The following is a 19,235-nucleotide window of genomic DNA, read 5'->3' on the forward strand; positions in this document are numbered from 1 at the left end:
TCCACCTTTACATGGTCTTCTTCTCCTGTGTCTCCATATCCAGATCTTCTTTCCCTTATAAAGACATCAGTCATTGGACGAAGGGCACACTCTAATCCAGCATGAACCCAGTTTAATTTGACTACTTCTTCAAATCCTATTTCCAAATAAGATTATATCCCAAGGTTCTGGACATAAATGGCAGGGGATGCTCTTCAACCCACTCCCATGGTTAAAGGCACGGCCTCTAGAGTTTGGGTTTCCTTGGTAACTCAGTTGGTAAAGAATCTGCCTGCACTGCAGGATACTAGGGGTCGATCCCTGGGTCAGGAAGATCTCCTGAAGAATGAAATGGCAACCCCCTCTAGTATTCCTGCCTGGAGAATCCCATGGACAGAGGAGCCTGGAGGGCTATCATTCATAGGGTCACAAAGAGTCAGACACAACTGAAGCAAGTAAGCATGTATGCTAGAGTTCAAATTCTTGTCTTAACCTAAGTCAGTTCAGTTCAGTTCAGTTCAGTCGCTTAGTCATGTCTGACTCTTTGCAACCCCATGGATTGCAGCACGCCAGGCCTCCCTGTCCATCACCAACTCCCAGAGTTTACCCAAACTAGTGTCCTTTGAGTTGGTGATGCCATCCAACCATCTCATCCTCTGTCGTCCCCTTTCCCTCCTGCCCTCAATCTTTCCCAGCATCAGGGTCTTTAACCTAAGTAGCTGTGTGAATTTGAATAATGCACCTGACCTTCACAGATCTGTTGTCTCACCCATCATGTGTGAGTTTTATGGCCTTGCGGAGCAAATTAGGTAATGTTTGTAAAGTCTTTGAGCACACTGCTTGGCCTTTGGAAAGTGTCCGCACTTGGAGGCATTGATCATCATCTCCCATCAGTCGAACCCTTCATCCTTTCCTGGCTTTTCTGTGCTTTTCTATCCAACCTGCTCTTTAAATATTGGTATTTCCAAGAGTTCTTTCTTCCCTACTCTTCTGCCGCAGGCAGCTCCTCCCCTCGAGGTATGTGTGTTCTGATGACTCTGTTGAGGTGAAAACTTTTCCTTTTTCAACTTGGATCCAGCAGTTGGGAGCCTGAAAAATTTAACTGAAAAAAAATTTTTTTAAATAGAGAGTAACAGAAAGAAAGACAAAGTTTATTTTCAAACATGCATACAGGAATTTTCAATAATGGAAAACTCATGGAAAATCCCAAGGGAAAGTGTACATATGTATCAATTCAATTTAACAAAAGAGGGGGATTTTATTCAGGGTTTCAGTGAGAGAATATGGAAGTTTCTACTGCTTCTCAATGCTAATGGTAATGGGCAGTCTGTCTTCTTAGCAACTGAATTTTTAGGAAACTCCCTGGGAGGGAGGTCAATAGCTCCTATATTTTCAGGAGGCTCTGCTTTGAGCAGATAAAGAAAATTCAGATAAGATTTCTTTCTGTATGACTGTGCTCACTTTACATGTTTTAATGTTTTCACTTTAACAGGGCTTCTCTGGTGATCCCGTGCTTAAGACTGCGCTTCCGCTTGCAGATGGCACAGGTTCAAGCCCTGGTTGAGGAATTAAGATCCCATGTGCCTCACAACGCAGCCTAAATAAATAAGTAAAATTAGTGTTTATACTAATTCTGGGGATCCGAAAGAATCTCCACATTTCCCTCATCTGGAACTCCCCTAGAAGTTTCACACACAAGAAAAGAAACTAGGTCGTTTGCTGTGGAGAGCTAAGCGAGAAGTTGCAAGGTGAAAGACCTCCGAAGCGAGTGAAGAATAGGGATTCGAATGCGAAATCGAAAAAGAAAATGATTGAAGTAAACTATAAATGCAGTCTCTGCATTCAGGAGGCAGCCCGCCGAGATTTTGTTGCTGAACACAAGTTTGCCTGCCCAACGCACAGCATTTGTAGTTAGGAGCAGAGAAAGGTTCATTACTGCAGGGCCATGCAAGAACAGCAGGCAGACCACACACACTCAAAAGACCTGAAATCCCCGAAGGCTTTCAGATAAGGGTTGTTTTGTTTTATTGGGATATAGTTGCTTCACAATATTGTGTTAGTTTCTGCTGTACAATGAAGTCAGCCAGTTATACGTATACATATATCCCCTCCCTCTCGGGACTCCCTCCCACCTCACCCCTCATTCATGTAGGTCACCAGGGAGCACCGAGCTAAGCTCCCTGAGCTATGCAGCAGGTTCCCCAAGGGTTTTTAAAGGCAATATTTGGCGTGAAGGCTACAGGGTGCCTGACTTTCTTCTGACTGGCTAGTGGCAAGATAATATGGTGATGTTTCAAGAACCTCAATTATCAGTCTTCTGTTCCAATCCAACTGGGGTCCAGTACTTGAGGGTGTTAGTTTCTGCACAACTCAGATCTTATGTGTATCTCTTGAAGAGGAACTAAGACTCTGTTCTGGGCCTTCCCAGGTGGCACTCGTAGTAAAGAACTAGCCTGCAATGCAGAAGATGTAAGAGACTCAGTTTCGATGCCTGGGTTTGGGAAGAACCCCTGAAGATGGGCATGGCAACCCACTCCAGTATTCTTGCCAGGGGAATCTTGTGGACAGAGGAGCCTGGCATGCTATGGTCCATGGGGCCAAAAAGAGCAGGACATGACTGAAGCGACTTAGCACACAGATCGCCGTTTCATTCCCTCACTTTCCTAATTAGTAACTGCTTGGATCTGCTCTTTGGAATTCGAGGGGAACCTGGGAGACTAAAGTCCTTTTCTGAACACAAGAAATGGGGAACACAGAAAGAGCTCTGTATTCCAGACAGCCCCACAGGGTCCAGCTCAGTTCCAACTTCTAGATGTTGGATTTGAAGCATCTTTAGGGAAGATGTTTAGTGGCAGTGTTTCAGGAAGGAGGACCCCTACCAAGGCTTGAGAGTGGGCTCTTGACTAACCCTCAGAAATGAATTATCTGAGGAGACACAGGTGCTGACCAAGCAAGAGACTTTATCGGGAAGGGGAGCCTGGGTGGAAAGCAGGAGGGTAAAGGAAACCAGGAAGACTGCTCTGCCGTGTGGCTTGCATTCTCAGGTTTTCTGGTGATGGGATTAGTTTCCAGTTGTCTCTGCCCAATTATTGTGAGCCAGGGTCCTTCCTGGTGGCACACACATTGCTCAACCAAGATGGATTCCAGTGAGGAGGATTCTGGGATGTTGGTAGGACATGTGGTATCTCTTTCTGACCTTTCGAGAATTCTTCTGGTTGGCAGTGGCTTGTTAGTTCTGTGTTCCCAACCAGGACCTCCTGTCATGAAATAACTCACGGAAATTGTTACTGTGGTGCCTGGCCGGGGTGGGCGGTATCAGTCAGTGTTTCCCCTAAGAGTCATGTCACTGTAACTTCCCGTAGCAGAGCGTGAAGACATAGGTTTTCCAGCGAACTCTGAGTGACCTGCCCTCATAGACCCTTTGAATTTCTATCAAGTCCAGCTCCAGTTTTCAGGGTTTCCAGAAAGGGGCAGTTTTAGTTTTCAATCATGTCAAGTCAGGAGAGTGGGAGAAAAATTGGAAGTATTAACTACTGACAAAATGCAAGCGACCGCAGGATCCAGTTTACAAAAAGAAGAAAAATAGCTCAAAGACAAGAAACGGGACTAGTATCTGAAAACCCACAAGAGTGGGTTATAGTTTTCCATAGAAACATGTAATTTCTCCTACAACCACCTATTTTCATAAAAAACAATCAAAGTAAGATCATTATTGATTGCATGCTGCTAAGTTGCTTCAGTCGTGTCCGACTCTATGCGACCCCATAGACTGGACTATGCAGCTCGCCAGGCTCCCCCATCCCTGGGATTCTCCAGACAAGAACACGAGTGGGTTGCCATTTCCTTCTCCAATACATGAAAGCGAAAAGTGAAAGCGAATTCACAGCCCCATGAACCACAGCCTACCAGGCTCCTCCGTCCATGGGATTTTCCAGGAAGGAGTACTGGAGTGGGGTGCCATTGCCTTCTCCATTGATTGCATAGTAAGTCTGATTTCATTAAATTTGACCTGCTTATTTACATAAATGCAGCAAGAATGGCAACTAATGCCACAGTTCTATTAAAGTTTGCTTTGCTGGAAACAAAACTGTGTTACTGAGATTGGGACAGGAACCTGTGGTCTTTTAACTGAGATTGTACTTGGTCTCAGGACTTAGTGAAACTCAGGTTCTTGATGTCTCATCGCAGAAAGAATTCAGTGAGAGACAAAGTGATAGTTAAGAAGTGGATTTGTTTAGAGAGAAACACACTCCACAGACAGAGCATGAGCCATCTCAGAAGGCAAGCGCAGCCTTGAAATACGGCATGGTTAGTTTCTATGGGCTGGGTAATGTTATAGCTAAAGAGTGAGAGGGTTATTCCAACCATTTCAGGGAAGGGGTGGGGATTTTCAGGAATGGGCCACTACTCACTTTTTGGTCTCTAATTGACCTCAGAACTGTCATGGCACTAGTGGGTGTGTCATTTAGCTTGCTGATGCATTAAGATGAGCATATACTGAGGCTCTGGAGAAGGAAAAGGCACCCCACTCCAGTACTCTTGCCGGTAGAATCCCATGGATGGAGGAGCCTGGTAGGCTACAGTCCCTGGGGTTGCTGAGTCAGACACAACTGAGCAACTTCACTTTTGCTTTTCACTTTCATGCACTGGAGTAGGGAATGACAACCCATTCCAGTGTTCTTGCCTGGAGAATCCCAGGGACAGAGGAGCCTGGTGGGTTGCCATCTGTGGGGTCGCAGAGTCAGACACAACTGAAGTGATTTATCAGCAGCAGCAGCATACTAAGGCTCAAGGTCTAGTGGAAGTCAACCTGTTCTCCATCTTGGACCCATTTGGTTCTAATCAGTTTATGTCATGTCCTTGGTCTATGTCCCATCTTTTCAAGTTTGTGCCCTGCCCCCTTCTCTCCTGCTTCAGAACTTCTCATAAAAAATCTCAGATTGGACTTCTGAAAGTGTACTTTAGATTAGTCAAGCCAAGAACTAGCCATCAACTATCTACTCTGCCTAAAGGTGTGGATAAAATCCTCTCTTCTCAAAGCTCCCAGGATATCCTCTTTCCTGCACCCTCCAGAAAGTGACTTTCCTTATTCACCTGTATGGCTGGGAATCCCGTAATTCAGAGAATAACCCAATTGTTTCAAGAAAGCTTCATTAGCAATGACTCCATAAAGTCAATTCTATTTCCTTAAAACTGTCTGGTAGTATTTGATTTTATGTACATCATTCTCAAATACGGTTACATGATCAATTTTTCCAACTATATAATTAAATGGAAGCCAAGTTCTTATTTAACTTATGCAAGTAACTATATTGCCATGAATATAACAACACTTGAAAAGAAGTATCTGAATTCCGGAAGGATCAAGAAGGGAGAAAAAGAGAAGTGCTTCAGTTTTGTTTACAAACATTTAATATACAAAATTGTTTTAAGTTATAGATATCTTAAGAGAAACGGGAAAGGGGTTCCTTGTATCCAGAAGGTGTAATATTAAAGAACCAGCAATGTTCCCCTAAAAATGTCATAAAAATTATAATAAATTTTCATGAGTTCAATCAGTCTCATGTAATTAATTCTTGTTCCGCTTGCTCTTGGGTTAGCAGTTGCAACTAGAGTTCTCTACCCAGTCCAGTGTAATCATCTCAAAGTTATTAATACAATCAGAAGTCTGTACCCCAGAGTACATGCCATAGCCCTTTCTATGAGCCTGAGATGGTCCCTTTTTTTGAAGATGAAGCATTCTGGATTTTATCTGATCATAAAGCACTATTTGTAAATAATAAGAGACTTAACATGACCATGGTTTAAAATTTGATGAAATTTCATTATAAAAGTGACACAATTTGGTTGTTTCTGTGATACACAACATTTTAAATAATAATTGGAATTGTAACTGCTAATAGTATGCCAGGATATTTCATGGAAGGTACTGATACATTTTTAGAAACTTCAAACAGTTTCTGAATACATACATTAATACTATTTATCCATATAAATAAAGCCTAGGGAAGGTTAAGCATCACTTTTTATTTGACAATGCTATTCATGCAGTTTAACACATCAAACAAACCCAATTAGTTTAACATCTTTCTTTTTACAAAGAGAGGAAAAAAACACTCTTTGAGATGTTCTAGGAACCTTTTGTGAAATCTCAAAGTCAGTTGAAGGTCAAAAAGATTTCATTTAGAATTTGTTTTGGGGAAGTTGTCAAAAATGTCAAAGTGTTTAAACACTTCATTAACCAGAAGCACAGATCACTATGCAACCATAGTTAATTGTCAATTTAACCAAAATAAAAATAAAAAGTTTTCAAAAGTAAACATAGGGAGCAACATGGTTATTAAAAAAAAAAAAACAGCTCTTATAAAATGTGAGAAGAACTGTTTCTCTTAAATAATTGAGGACATGATAAAGACAACACAGGAAATTATTGTGGTAAGATTCAGAGTTGTTTCCTAGGTGGATTAATCAAAAGGTAGAGAAAATTTTTTACAATCTCTTACTGAAAACAGGCCTACAATTCAACACATTTTGTCCTTAAGAGAGAGAAAAATCAGACTCTAGTTTTGCATTAGTGTGCTATCAATATTAAAGCTCACTTTAAAATCTAATAACAAATTCACTTATCCAGTTTGACCACATGAGATTAAATATTCTCTTTGTCTCTCTTCCCCTGTCTCTCTTTCTCTCCCACAAACCTTTTACAAGTTTCTAGACCCATTCAGTTCTTGTCCTACATTTTCCTCTTTCTTATTCTGGAACAACTTTGACACAACTATTTTAGGATGAAATTACTCTCTTTTTTTCCTTAACAGAAACATAGCCTTAACACCTTGTATACTTTTTTTTTAATCAAAAACATATCCTACTTTCCTGGTACATTTTGCATAGATTTTTTTTCCTTCATCCTTATTATTTCTAGTAGTGTCTCTTACATATACTGATTATAATTCTCAATCCTTAGATTTTTTTTTTTAAGAGAAAACTAGGAAATAGTTTTTGATCCTGTAGTGGAACAGATGCTGTTGTTGCTGCTCGTGTTGAGTCCAGAACCGCAGCTGGACAGGAGGCTAGAGGATGTGCAAAGGATGCTGACCTGCTGACTAGGTCTGGAGACCCGAAGGAGGAGGAGGAATGAATGGACCCCTTACAGCAGTGAGAGGGCAAGGCGAGCAGCTGGAGAAATGTGTAAAGGCTCATGAACAGCTAGAGCTCTGAGATGAGCGTGTAGCCTCCAGGTCACAGGCAGAGGAGGACTGCACAGAGGAGCTCTTCAACTTCTTGCATGTGAGGGACCACTGTATGACCCACAAATTGGTTAACAGCTTGAAATAAGTGTGCAGATTCATTCACCCCAGCCTTCGTCACCTGGGCATTGGGATATTTCCTTATGGTTTTGAACATATTGTTTATTGTGTAATCCGGTTCATGTGAATCTCAAAGATTTGGGCTTAGGCAAGTAGCTTCTATGTAATTATCAGTGACTTCATCTTAATGAAATCCAGTGATCAGCTTAGGCAAGTAGCTTCTACATAATTATCAGTGATTTCATCTTAATGAAATCCAGGGACCAGGCGGAAAAAAAAAAAAAAAAAACCTAGGAAATAAACAATGGTGATATACCAGCATTCAGTAGTTGATAAGCAAAAGTATGAATACACCATCTCACAATTTCTAGAGCCATATGCTTCCTTATAGTACAATTTCCCAGTGTGGCAAAAGAACATGTTTATTTACAGGTCCAAGTATCTTTATTCTCTATGTAAAAATAAGAAGTCAGGTCAACTCCATTGCTGCCCTGCAAATAGTTTCATTAGTACCATCTTTCTAGATTCCATATACATGCGCTAATATACAATATTTGTCTTTCTCTTTCTGACTTACTTTGCTCTGTACTTTAGACCCTATGACTGATTCACGTTGATGTATAGCAAAAATCAGCACAATATTGTAATTATCTTTTTTTATCTTTTAATTGATAATCGCTTTACAGAATTGTGTTGTTTTCTGCCACACGTCAACATGAATCAGCCATAGATATACGTACGTCCCCTCCCTCTGAACCTCCCTCCCATCTCCCTTCCCAACCCACCCCTCTAGGTTGATACAGAGCTCCTGTTTAAGTTACCTGAGTCATACAGCAAATTACCACTGGCTATCTCTTTTACATATGGTAATATAAGTTTCCACGTTACTCTCTCCTCCAATAAAAAACTTAAAAATAAAACTTTTTTTAATTAAAAAAAAAAGAAGGCAAGGGGACTTTCCTGATGGTCCAGTGGCTAAGTATCCACCTTCCAAAGTAGGGGATATGGGTTTCAACCCTGATCAGAGAACTAAGATCCCACATAGTGTGGGGCAAGTCAGCCTGTGCATTGTGACTAAGACCCAATGTAGCCAAATAAATACATAAATTTTTTAAAAAAAAAGAAAAAGAAACAGGAGACAATGTTCTCTTGCGCACATGCACTCTGTGTCACTCTCTTTTTTAACCAGTGCCACCTGGCTTGTGGGATCCTAGTTCCCCGACCAGGGATTGAACCCGGGCCCTCGGCAGTGAAAACTTGGAGTCCTAACCACTGGACCACCAGGGAATTCCCACTCTTTCTCTCTTTCTTTCACTCTTTCTTTCTCCATTTCTTTCCTCTTTCTTTCTCACGTGAAAATACAGGGAGACGCCTACAAGCCAGAAAATGACCTTTCACCACAATCCCAGAACACTTGTATCCTGATCTTAGACTTCCAGCCTCTGAAACTGTGCAAAATAAATATTTTCTGTGTGACCCTCCCAATTTATGATATCTTGTTAAAGCAGCGCAAACTGACTACGACACACAATAACACAAACGTCACATGTTTGCATACAAAAGTTGGTCCTCGTCTTTGCTCCACTTTATATTTTTATCCGAATTGTGCTTCTGGCAGATGGAACAAGCTGTCACCTCCTCAATATGGGGGTTAAAGCTTTGTCCAATATTTGTAGAGGAGATTTTTAAGATTTCTTCTCTTTTTCTTGATATAGTAATATAAACTTAAGGAGGCTATGGACTAAAGTTTGTTTGCCATTAGTCTGCTTGTTCTTTCTCAGCCTCATGTCGTTGCTTTTAAGAGTCTCTTGAGAGCCCCTGAGGAGGACCAAGGGTTACCTGAAGTTCCAGGGACTCTAGAGAGTTGAAGGGCTAAAATGGAAAGATAGGAAATCCAGCTTGGGAGAAATATGTTTTCCCAAAGGCACTATTATCCTTAGAAAAGTCACACCAAGAAGAAAGGAGGCAGGCATAGCTAGTGCCTTGGTGGCAGAACGTAAGTCAGTGGGGTTTGAGAGAAAAGGAATTAGTGTACTGAAAAGTTCCCAGAGAGAAACAGGATCAAGTAGGGAGCACAGAGGGGCCTTGAAAGCAAAGCCAGAAAGGAGAACTTCGAGCCCAAGAGGTATCTCCCAAACGAAGACGCTAGATTGTAACTCAGCTTCCGAAAGTATACTCATTTCAACTATGACTCAAACATAAGTATCTTCCCTGGTGGGTCAGATGGTAAAGAATCTGCCTGCAGTGGGTGAGACCTGGGTTCAATCCCTGGGCTGGGAAGAGGGCATGGCAACCTACTCCAGTATTCTTGCCTGAAGAATCCCATGGACAGAGGAGCCTGGCGGGCTACAGTCCATGGGGTCGCAAAGAGTTGGACACAACTTAGCGACTTTCGCTTTCTTCACTTTTTTTTACTTCACAGGGCCAAAAATCAAAGAGGACACAGAAGGTTATCAACCCTCACACCCAAAGGTAGCCAAGGAGGAAGGAAGGAAGCATCTCATTGCCATAGCGATGAACACGGGCAGTGGGGAGAGAGACAAGAGTCCTTACAGGATGAGACCTTTCAAGATTTAGATTTCAATGAATTCCCTGAGAGTTGCTAATGGTCAGTAGAACCACGTTCCAGATGTGGTATCCAGACCACCCATATTTCAGTCGTGTCTGACTCCTTTCGGCCCCATGGACTGTAGCCCACCAGGCTCCTCTGTCCATGGGATTTCCCAGGCAAGAATACTGGAGTGGGTTTCCATTTCCTTCTCCAGGGGATCTTCCCAACCCAGAGATCGAATCTGCGACTCTTAAGTGTCCTGCATTGGCAGGCAGGCTTTTTATCTCTAGCACCACCTAGGAAGCCCCATTTCTACCCTTAAGCAGGTAGAAAACCAGAGTAAACTTTTCAGTTTCCAAAACCAGGTTCTCAGGAAAGAAGAATCCCATGGACAGAGGAGCCTGGCAGGCTACACTGTGATAGCTACACTTTTAGCTATCACAAGACAAAACAGTAGCACAAAAAACAGACAGAACAGCTACCGGTAACAAAAGTCCCAATATCCAAAGAACTCGGGGATGGGAGGAGTGGACTGGGAGGGAATGACGTAGAAAAGAATGGCTTTATTGCTTTCCCAGGCAAAGGGGGACATGGTGGGTGCCTGCCCCCCAAAAAGTGTAAATCCCAACCCAGGAGGATTTGATAAGGAGTTTATAGCAAGGGGCTTCCCTGGTGGCTCAGACGGTAAAAAAAGAAATCTGTCTGCAATGTAGGAAACCCAGCTTCAGTCCCTGAGTCGGGAAGATCCGCTGGAGAAGGGAATGGCAACACAGCCCACTATTCTTGCCTGGAGAATTCCATGGGCAGAGGAAACTGGCGGGCTACAGTCTGGGGGGGTCGCAGAGTCAGACACAACTGAGGGACTAGAGCACTGTCTGGGAACAAGTTAAGGGTGGGGTTCCTCTCAAGATCAGGGTGTGGGCAGGGCCTGCACTCCCTTAATCCTGTCTCAGGTGGTCTCCACCCTAGAGAATTTGATGAAGGGTTTGAGAACAGTGGTTCAAAGCTGAGGTCTCTGACAAAAGCAGGGTTGGCAGTCCCTTCATCTCATCTCCCAGGTGGCCAGTCTCCTAATCTCGGTAAGTTTCCCTGGTCCCTTTAATCTTCGCTTGGGTGATTTCTTGGCTGTTCCTCCCTTGTTAAAAACAGCAAAGAACTGGCTTTAACCAAAAACTTTCTTCTGTAAATCAAAAATTTGGAAAATCTTTTTTGGAAAGGCAGGGAGAGGCTCTTACTGTCCTTGCTTGGCCAGAGTCTGGCGGAGACCCAGGATTCTGACTGGTAAAATAAAGCTTACCTTCGCTGGCATGGTCAAAGGTCCTGGGATCTCAGCAGCAGTCCCCTGAGAGTGGAGAATCCCAACATCCCATCTTTATTGCCAAAAGTCTTGGGAAGAAAACTTTTCCAGCTTCTGTCCAACAGTTGGGGCCTGATAATTTAAATGAGAAAAAGAAAAAAAAAAAAAACAGATTAACAAGAGAAAACAGAACATTAATTTTCGCACAAGCTTGTGGGAGCTCCCAGTCATGGAAAACTCTTGAAATAACCCACAGGAAAGGTATAGACTGTGTGCGTGCCTGCTCAGTTGTCTGACTCTTTTATGACCCCATGGACTAGCCCACCAGACTCCTCTGTCCATGGGATTTCCCAGGCAAGAATACTGGAGTGGGTTGTCATTTCCTTCTCCAGGAATGTGCGTACAAACTAATTTAACAAAGAGCAGTGGGTTTAGGGCTTCAGTGGGAGAGTATGAAAGGTTCTGTTGGGCTTTTTGATGCTAATGAGAATGGACAGTCCCTCTTCTTGGCAGCTAAATTCACAGGAAACTGCCTAGGAGGAGGTTTAATGGCAGCTGTATTTTGTAATGGCTCTGATTCAGGCAGCTAAAGGAAATTTACACAGCATCAATTTCTGCACCTTCTGTGCTCGAATGTTTTCACTTTAAAGTAATCTTTATACCAATTCTGAGGGTCCAAGAGGATCGCCACAATTCTCAAAGGAGTTCCCCAAGTCTCACCTTCTGGGACCAAACTGCCTCGTACATGTTCCAGCTCTGTCTGGGAAAGCTGAAAGACCTGGGGTAAATTACTTACTCCTGTGTTTCAATATGCAGAAAGAGAATGGAGTGATTGAAAGGGTTAAACAAGTCCTATGTGTGAAGCATTTCGAATGCCTGGACACAGTAAGAGTGATACAAGGGTTTCCTATTGTTATTTTTTTACTCCAGTATAACTGACATATAAGATTATACTCATTTCAAATGTACAAAGTAATGATTCAACATTTAGGTATATTTCAAAATGATCACCACAGTATGTTTAGACAGCATCCATCACCAAGCTGAAGAATTATCTTTTTGTGTCCTATAAGCTTCTCAAACTCAACCATTCCAAAACTCATCTTCTCTCTAAACCTGTCCCTCAGGAATTCCCTGGCGGTCCAGTGGTTAGGGGTCTGCGCTTTCACTGCCAAAGTTCCGGGTTCAGTACCTGGTCGAGAAACAGATCCCACCAAGCCTCTTGGTGCAGTTTCTGTTTGTTTGTTTTAAAGTCATAAAAAAAAATAGATAAACTTTCCTTCCTCCCATTTTCCTTCTTCCCAGAGTCCCTTTTTCATGTGGTGGCACCCCCACCAGCCCCATCACCCAAGCAGAAACCCTGATTTCTCTCTCCCCTTTCACCCCATGTAAAATCAACCACTAAAACTGGTTCATTTTAACCCCTAAATACTGCTTGAGTGTGTTCTCTTCATTCTCGCTTTTCTGTCAGAGTTGATTATTGCTTAGCACTTCCCCATCTTGTCGATGCTGGTTTTGGCCGCATGACTCGCCGTGGGCAGTGGAATAGTATTAGACTTGACTGTAGCTGTGCAACTGGGCTCAGCCCCGTATGCTCCTGCTATGGTCGTGTGAACACTCCTCAGGTAGCCTTGATTGCCTGAACCATAGTGACTCATAGGCACACGAGTCTGAAGAAAAAGCTTATGCCTGCATGCCACTGAGATTTTGTGGTTGCAAAATCGTATGGGGTTGTTTTTTTCCTTTTTTGCTCCACTGGGTCTTAGTTGCAGAATCCAGGATCTTCAATCTTCATCACAGCATACAGGATCTTTAGTGGTGGCATGTGAACTCTTAGCTGCAGCAGAGGAGACGTAGTTCCCTGTCTAGGGATCAAACCCAGGGCCCCTGCATTAGACGCGCAGAGTCTCAGCCACCGGACTACCAGGGCAGTCCCAGCTATTAATAGGAATACCTGATGCATTTTTCCTAGGGCAGGCAATTGTTTCTTAGTTGGTGTTTCCATTTCTAGCCTTACTCCTCTAACTGCATCCTTCAAATAGCTACCAGGTTACTCTACCTAAAGTGCAAATCTGATTTGAGCTGACTTACTCATAATTCTTTGAAAATGACAGAAATCAAATTCAAATCACTCTTGGTGGGGGGGGGGGGGACGGGGACTGAGAATCTATTGGTTTGTGTAAATTTTTAGGGGTGGTCATAACTTCTCACATGGCTGGATCCAGTTGCCCAAACAAGCTCACTGGGAATACATCTCTCCTTCTCAGAACTCCATTCCCTTCTGTGGCTTCAATCTCAAGCAGACCCTCTCCAGCCCGGTGGGGAAAATGCCGTTAAGAGGTGCCAAGCTAAAACCCTACTATTTTATTAACTCCAAAAGAAACTGAATACGTCTTTCATAATTGTGCCAACAAAAAGTCTCCCAGAAGACTCACTGTACTGATTTGGGTTGGATGCCGTTCCTTGAATTAGTCACGTTGACCAGGGAGAAGCAGCGCTCAGCCTTGTACCTGAGAGTGGGATCAGCCCCACCACATCATGTAAACCAAGAGTGGATAAGAAAAGGGCTCCCCAAGGGGAAAAGATGGGATTTGTTACCAGAAGGCAAGATACAAAGCAATCAAAAGCAAGTGATGTCTTGGCATTATTCCTCTTCCTAAAGTCCTCCAATGAACTCCACATCACCATTAGGATGAACACTTAGCCTCTCAGTATGAACCACAGGCCCTCCATGATCTGTGGTCCTTTTCACTTATTAAGCCTCACCTCCCTGTCCCTGTGTGATGGGCCCTTCACTCCCACATCATTGCATATCACAACCTTGCAGCTCATAGGTTCCCCTTCTCCTGAAACACTTACCCTGTTTTCTCTAGCCAATTCCTGCTGCTGCTGCTGCTGCTGCTGCTAAGTTGCTTCAGTCATGCCAATTCCTACTTACTCATAAAGTCTCCATATAGGACTCATCAAAGCTGGAAAGATCTCTCTGACTTTGCTGCTCCAGGCGGTGCTCCCATAAGGACTACCTCAACATGTTATTAACAATGATGTGTTTGGCACAGAGGAGTCTCTGAGTAGGTCTTTCCTGGTAGCTCAGCTGGTAAAGAATCTGTCTGCAGTGCAGGAGACCTTGGTTTGATTCCTGGGTTGGGAAGATTCCCTGGAGAAGGGATAGACTACCCACTTCAGTATTCCTGGGCTTCCCTGGTGGCTCAGCTGGTAAACAATCCACCTGCAATACAGGAGGCCTGGGTTCAATCCCTGGGTTGGAAAGATCCCCTGGAGGAGGGCATGGCCACCCACTTCAATATTCCTGCCTAGAGAATCCCCATGGACAGAAGAGCCTGGCAGGCTAAAGTCCATGGAGTTGCGGAGAGCTGGACACGACTGACCAGCTAACTACAACACAGCAGCACAGTTTCCCAGTAACTGCTGGATTAATAGACGGATAGAGCAAGGAATAAGTGATTGAGTGGTAGAAACAATAAATATTTGCTTAATGAATGAATTTGGTGTGAAATGGGAAGTTGATTGACTCGTAGAACTGAAACATCCAAGGGAAGAGCTGAACGTATCGGTTGTTGTTGTTCAGTTGCCAAGGCGTGTCCAACTCGTTGTGACCCCATGGACCACAGCATGCCCAGCTTCCCTGTCCCTCACCATCTCCCGGAGTTTGCCCAAGTTCATGTCCATTGCATCAGTGATGCCATCCAACCACCTCATCCTCTGTCACCTTCTTCTCCTTCTGCCTTCAGTCTTTTGCAGCATCAGGGTAAAGGTAAACAGCATACGTAGGTAGGTAAATAGATAGATACACAGACTGACAAATGACAGATAGATGGATTGAATGGACTGGATGAATGGGAGGATGGATGAATAGATGGAGAGATAAGTGGATAGAAAGGTGACTAGTAAGCAAAATACTCCTCTTCGAGTAGTTGTGGAAGTGGGCCAGAGAAATGGCTTTCTCTGAAATGGCTGAGTCTATGCAGACCTTCCTTTAAAGGTAGACATAATTCTCGCCACTTATACCAGGCACTTGAGCCTCAGAGGGAGATAGATGGGTGATACTGGGCCCCCGGGGCACAATTGGAATATTGTTAAAAAGAAACTGGGTCCTTTTTCCTGTTGCAGATTAACTTCCTGGCAAATTGCAACATGCCTGCCACAGCTGGAGGTGGATGAAGAATCCTGTTTTTAAAACCCTCGGAGATCTCGCATTAAATTAAAAGAGCATTTTGCACCATCCCAGGAGGAAGCCAAACAAACCACCCTGTTTCTGAACTTCTAAGGACCTGGAGTCCCCTTCATTTGGAGTTGGTAAGAAGTTGAGTGAGTTTTGCCCCTCAGGAGCTGATGGAAATAAGCACCACCCTGCCTTCAAACCTCACCACCAGCTGAACTTTTTCCAAGAGTCCTGAGGGTGGACACTGTGAGCAGCTTCTGACCAGACACCATCCTGTTTTGCAGGGTGAATTTCCATTAGGAGGGAGGAGGGAGAAAAACAGAACTGTATTTAAAAAAAAAAAAAAAAATTGAAAGCAGTTACCAGAGCTTGGCCTATGCCCAGAAAGCTGTAGAAAGAGGCCCCAAACTTCCTGATCCCCAGCTGCAAGCCCAGGCCTGTTTCCTGGCCCACTGCAAGTTTCCTACCCCCGGGAAAGAGCAGGGCTTCGGGCCAGCTGAGGAGGCCCCATCTCTCCTGCTCCCTCCTTGAAAGACGTCAGGCTCTGCTGAAGCAAAAGGAGCGTTTTTGTAGTCAAGTTGCAGGCCAAATTGCTTTACTTCTGGTCCTTCCTTCTTCTCTTTACCCCCACTGCCAGATTCTCAAAACAATCCTATTCAGTTTCTGAGGTTTTGATGGCCAAAACAAGGGTCATTTCCAGTAGCATGCTGCCTCTTTTTCTCCATTCTTCCATCTCCCTGCTTCTCATCACCCAACACACCCCACACTCCCAGAGAAGTAAATAAAAGGCCCTCCAAGCATCACCTGTGGCTCAGTGGTAAAGAATCCGCCTGCCAGGGCAGGAGACACGGGTTCAGTCCCTCGGTCAGGAAGATCCCCTGGAGGAGGGCATGGCAACCCGCTCCAGTATTCTTGCCTGGGAAAATCCCATGGTCAGAGGAGACTGGCGGGCTACAATCCGTGGGGTCACAAAGAGTCGGACACGACTGAGCAAGCACACAAAGCCCAGCCTGCAAGTGGGGGTGATCCTAGTTGACCAGTTGCCTCCCCCCATAGGCAAGTAGTAAATTGAGTAAAGAGAAACGGCCCCAACTACACACAGGCTGGAGAAGGACATGGATTTCCCTTTACTTGTGGGAAAGGCCCCATACACTTTAGGCAGGACTCTGCACAGGTGAATTCAGCTGCTGGGGGGGAGTCAAATCTGGGACTCAAATCTGGGTTCTGCCCCATCCTGGCTGGCCATGCTCAGGCAAGTTATTTAATCTCTCACTACCTCAACCTTCTCATCTATTAAATGGGGATGGTTGTGGTGGTTACATTAAACCACTCGTGTAAATCCTCACCGTGATGCCTGAAACCAAGTACAGGCTCATAGCCCCGCTTCTCACTCACATTCTACTGAATTACACCCACCCTTTCCCGCTGATCCTCTAATCTCAGCTCCCCAGTCCTGTCTTTCAAACGTGTTGTGTCATCATTTATTTGCAAACATGTCTGTTTGATTTCAAATTAAAATGCTTCTGAGTCGCATTAAAAAGAAAACACATGCAAGGAGGGGAAAAAAGAGAGGCTGACAGACATGTGAGTAAACAGCGAAATATTTCCGAAGGCTGGATACAGAGAGCTCAAACGCTCGAGGGTTCAGGCTGACAGACTCTTGACGGGAAGAGACACAGGAACGTCAGCAGAGGGGCATTTTTCTGGGGATTAAAACACCAGGAATGGGAAACCCTCCTCCTTCCTTCCCACCAGTACTCAGGGTTCCACTTACTGGATGATCAAGGCCTTGTTGTCTTCCACTGCCATGATCCCAGTCTGATTCTGATTGTTCCCATAACTCATTAACAGTTCTCCAAGTTAAATATTGAAGTGCTCAAACAAACAGTGTGGACGGAGCCAAACCCTAAAACTTCCTGTGAGGGGCACTGGCTATTTAGCCAGCTATTAGGAAAAGGAGAGGGAGGGATAAAACAAGACAAAACAAGAAACACATCCCCATCAACACTATGGCCAGAGAGCTTTCAGAGTTCAGAAAAGTGAAGAACGTGGAAGGATGGGGGCGTCGGTCACAGGACCATCACATCTCAGCAGCAGAGACGGGTCAGAGTCCGAGCAGTCAGCCAGGGGGCTCAGGGAAAAGTCCCATCATGTGAGAAGGCTTCTTTCATCCTCCCTGTCCATCGGGGAGCTGGGGAAGTAGGGCTATCGGGGCTGCGACCCCTCACAGCTCCAGAGCAAAGCCTGGTGAAAGTGACTTGTGAAGCCTGGATCCCGAAGGCGGGGGTTTCCCTCTCCTCCTCGGAGCTTCTCAGGACGGGGCTTCTCTCGAGTTTCACTGGCCAAAGGCAGTTCCAGGGATGAGTGAGGGTCCTCGAATCCAGAGCGAAGCATCTCAGTTCTTCTGCTCCGGGGCGCCATCCTTCAATGAGGAGGTGTCTCTGCCATCCGCGGCCTCTGGGCCAGCCCCCAGATTTGGCTCCTCTCCCTCGGGCTGCTCTGCGGGTTTCTGGGACTCCCCCGCCACCTCGGTGCTCTTGCTGGAGTGGCATCCCATCTCAGTCGGACGCAGAGGGCGAGCGCCCTTGGAGGTCCTGCGGTGAGTAGGGTCTGTGCGGCTGATCCGCCGGGGCCAGAGTTAAATAACCCTTCCTCAGAGCACAGCTGAAAGAGAACGGTTTTGGTTTCCATGGTCACCGGGAGACACCAGTCCAATCTGCATAATGACAGCGCCGCCCGCTAACCCCCTCCTCCCTCTGCATCTGTGGGGTGGGCTGAGCCTGGAAGGGGGCCCTTCCGGCTAAGACAACTAGTTCTCAGAACCAAGCCCTTTCATTCCATCGGAAGAATTCCCTTTTGTTTAACCTGTAACTTCTTTACAAATTACAACTCCCCCCACCTAGTTACCTGTAAACACCAGGCCTCTGTTCGCACGCAAAGAAAGCCCTGTTACTAAGCAACTAGCTCTGCCCTTCCTCCTTGTCCCAGGGTCATATTCAGTTCCCGAGGCTCACAGACCCCCCACTTGGAGGCCATCCCCACCCTAGAATGCCACCTCCACCCAGGGTTGAAGAAGAATGAGAAGGGAAGTCCTAAGATCGTGGATTCCAGGGGTTACCCAAACAAGTAAGTAATGAAAAGAACTAGCATTAACAGTGCTGTATGTTAAATATGAAAGTTGGTAACAGTAAATCCTAAGAGTTCTCATCACACACACACAATTTTTTGTTCCTTTAATGTTGTATCTTTAAAGGATATTGTTTAAAGGATGGATGTTCTTTAAAGGATGGATGTTCATTAAACTTATTGTGCTAATTATTTCATGATATAGGAAAGTCGAAACATTAGGCTGTACACCTTAATTCATACGGTGCTATCAATCATGCTCAGTTACTCAGTTGTGTTGGGCTCTTTGCGACCCCATGAACTGTAGCCCGCCAGACTCCAGGGTCCATGGAATTTTCCTTGGCAAGAATACTGGAGTGGGTTGCCATTTCCTACTCTAGGGACTCTCCCCACCCCAGGGATCAAACCTGAGTCTCTTGCACCTCTTGCGCTGCAGGCGGCTTCCTTACCACTGAGCCACCAGGCAAGCCCTATGTCAGTTATATCTCAATACAACTGGAAGAAAAATAAACAAACAAATAAATAAGCAAATTAGCAGGTACCAAGTGCTACTCTGTGCCAAGCACAATTTACATTCATCATCTTGTTTTATCCTCACAACCATCCCAAGAGGTAGGTTGTGTTATTTAACTTTCATTTAACAGATGGAGACACTGAGATTCAGAAAGACTGGATAAATTATTTAAGGTCTAACAGCCAGGAAATAGCAGGGGTGGGTTTTGAACTGGGGTCCCTCAGATTCCACTCTATGACCATTCTCATTTATTTTAAAGTCCCCATCAGACCATCTTC

At 44.6% G+C, this 19,235-nt stretch overlaps 1 long non-coding RNA gene across 1 annotated transcript; it reads right to left on the bottom strand.

Annotated features, from left to right (window-relative positions):
- On the bottom strand, positions 603-18,112 carry LOC106503091. The gene is made up of 3 exons (XR_001296759.2): positions 17,092-18,112; positions 11,135-11,266; positions 603-1,081 (listed from the first exon to the last, which is right to left on the bottom strand). It is a non-coding gene; the product is annotated as an uncharacterized LOC106503091 (long non-coding RNA).

This window comes from Capra hircus, chromosome 18 (assembly GCF_001704415.2).
Source record: "Capra hircus breed San Clemente chromosome 18, ASM170441v1, whole genome shotgun sequence".
In the NCBI taxonomy this organism is placed as follows: Eukaryota; Metazoa; Chordata; class Mammalia; order Artiodactyla; family Bovidae; genus Capra; species Capra hircus.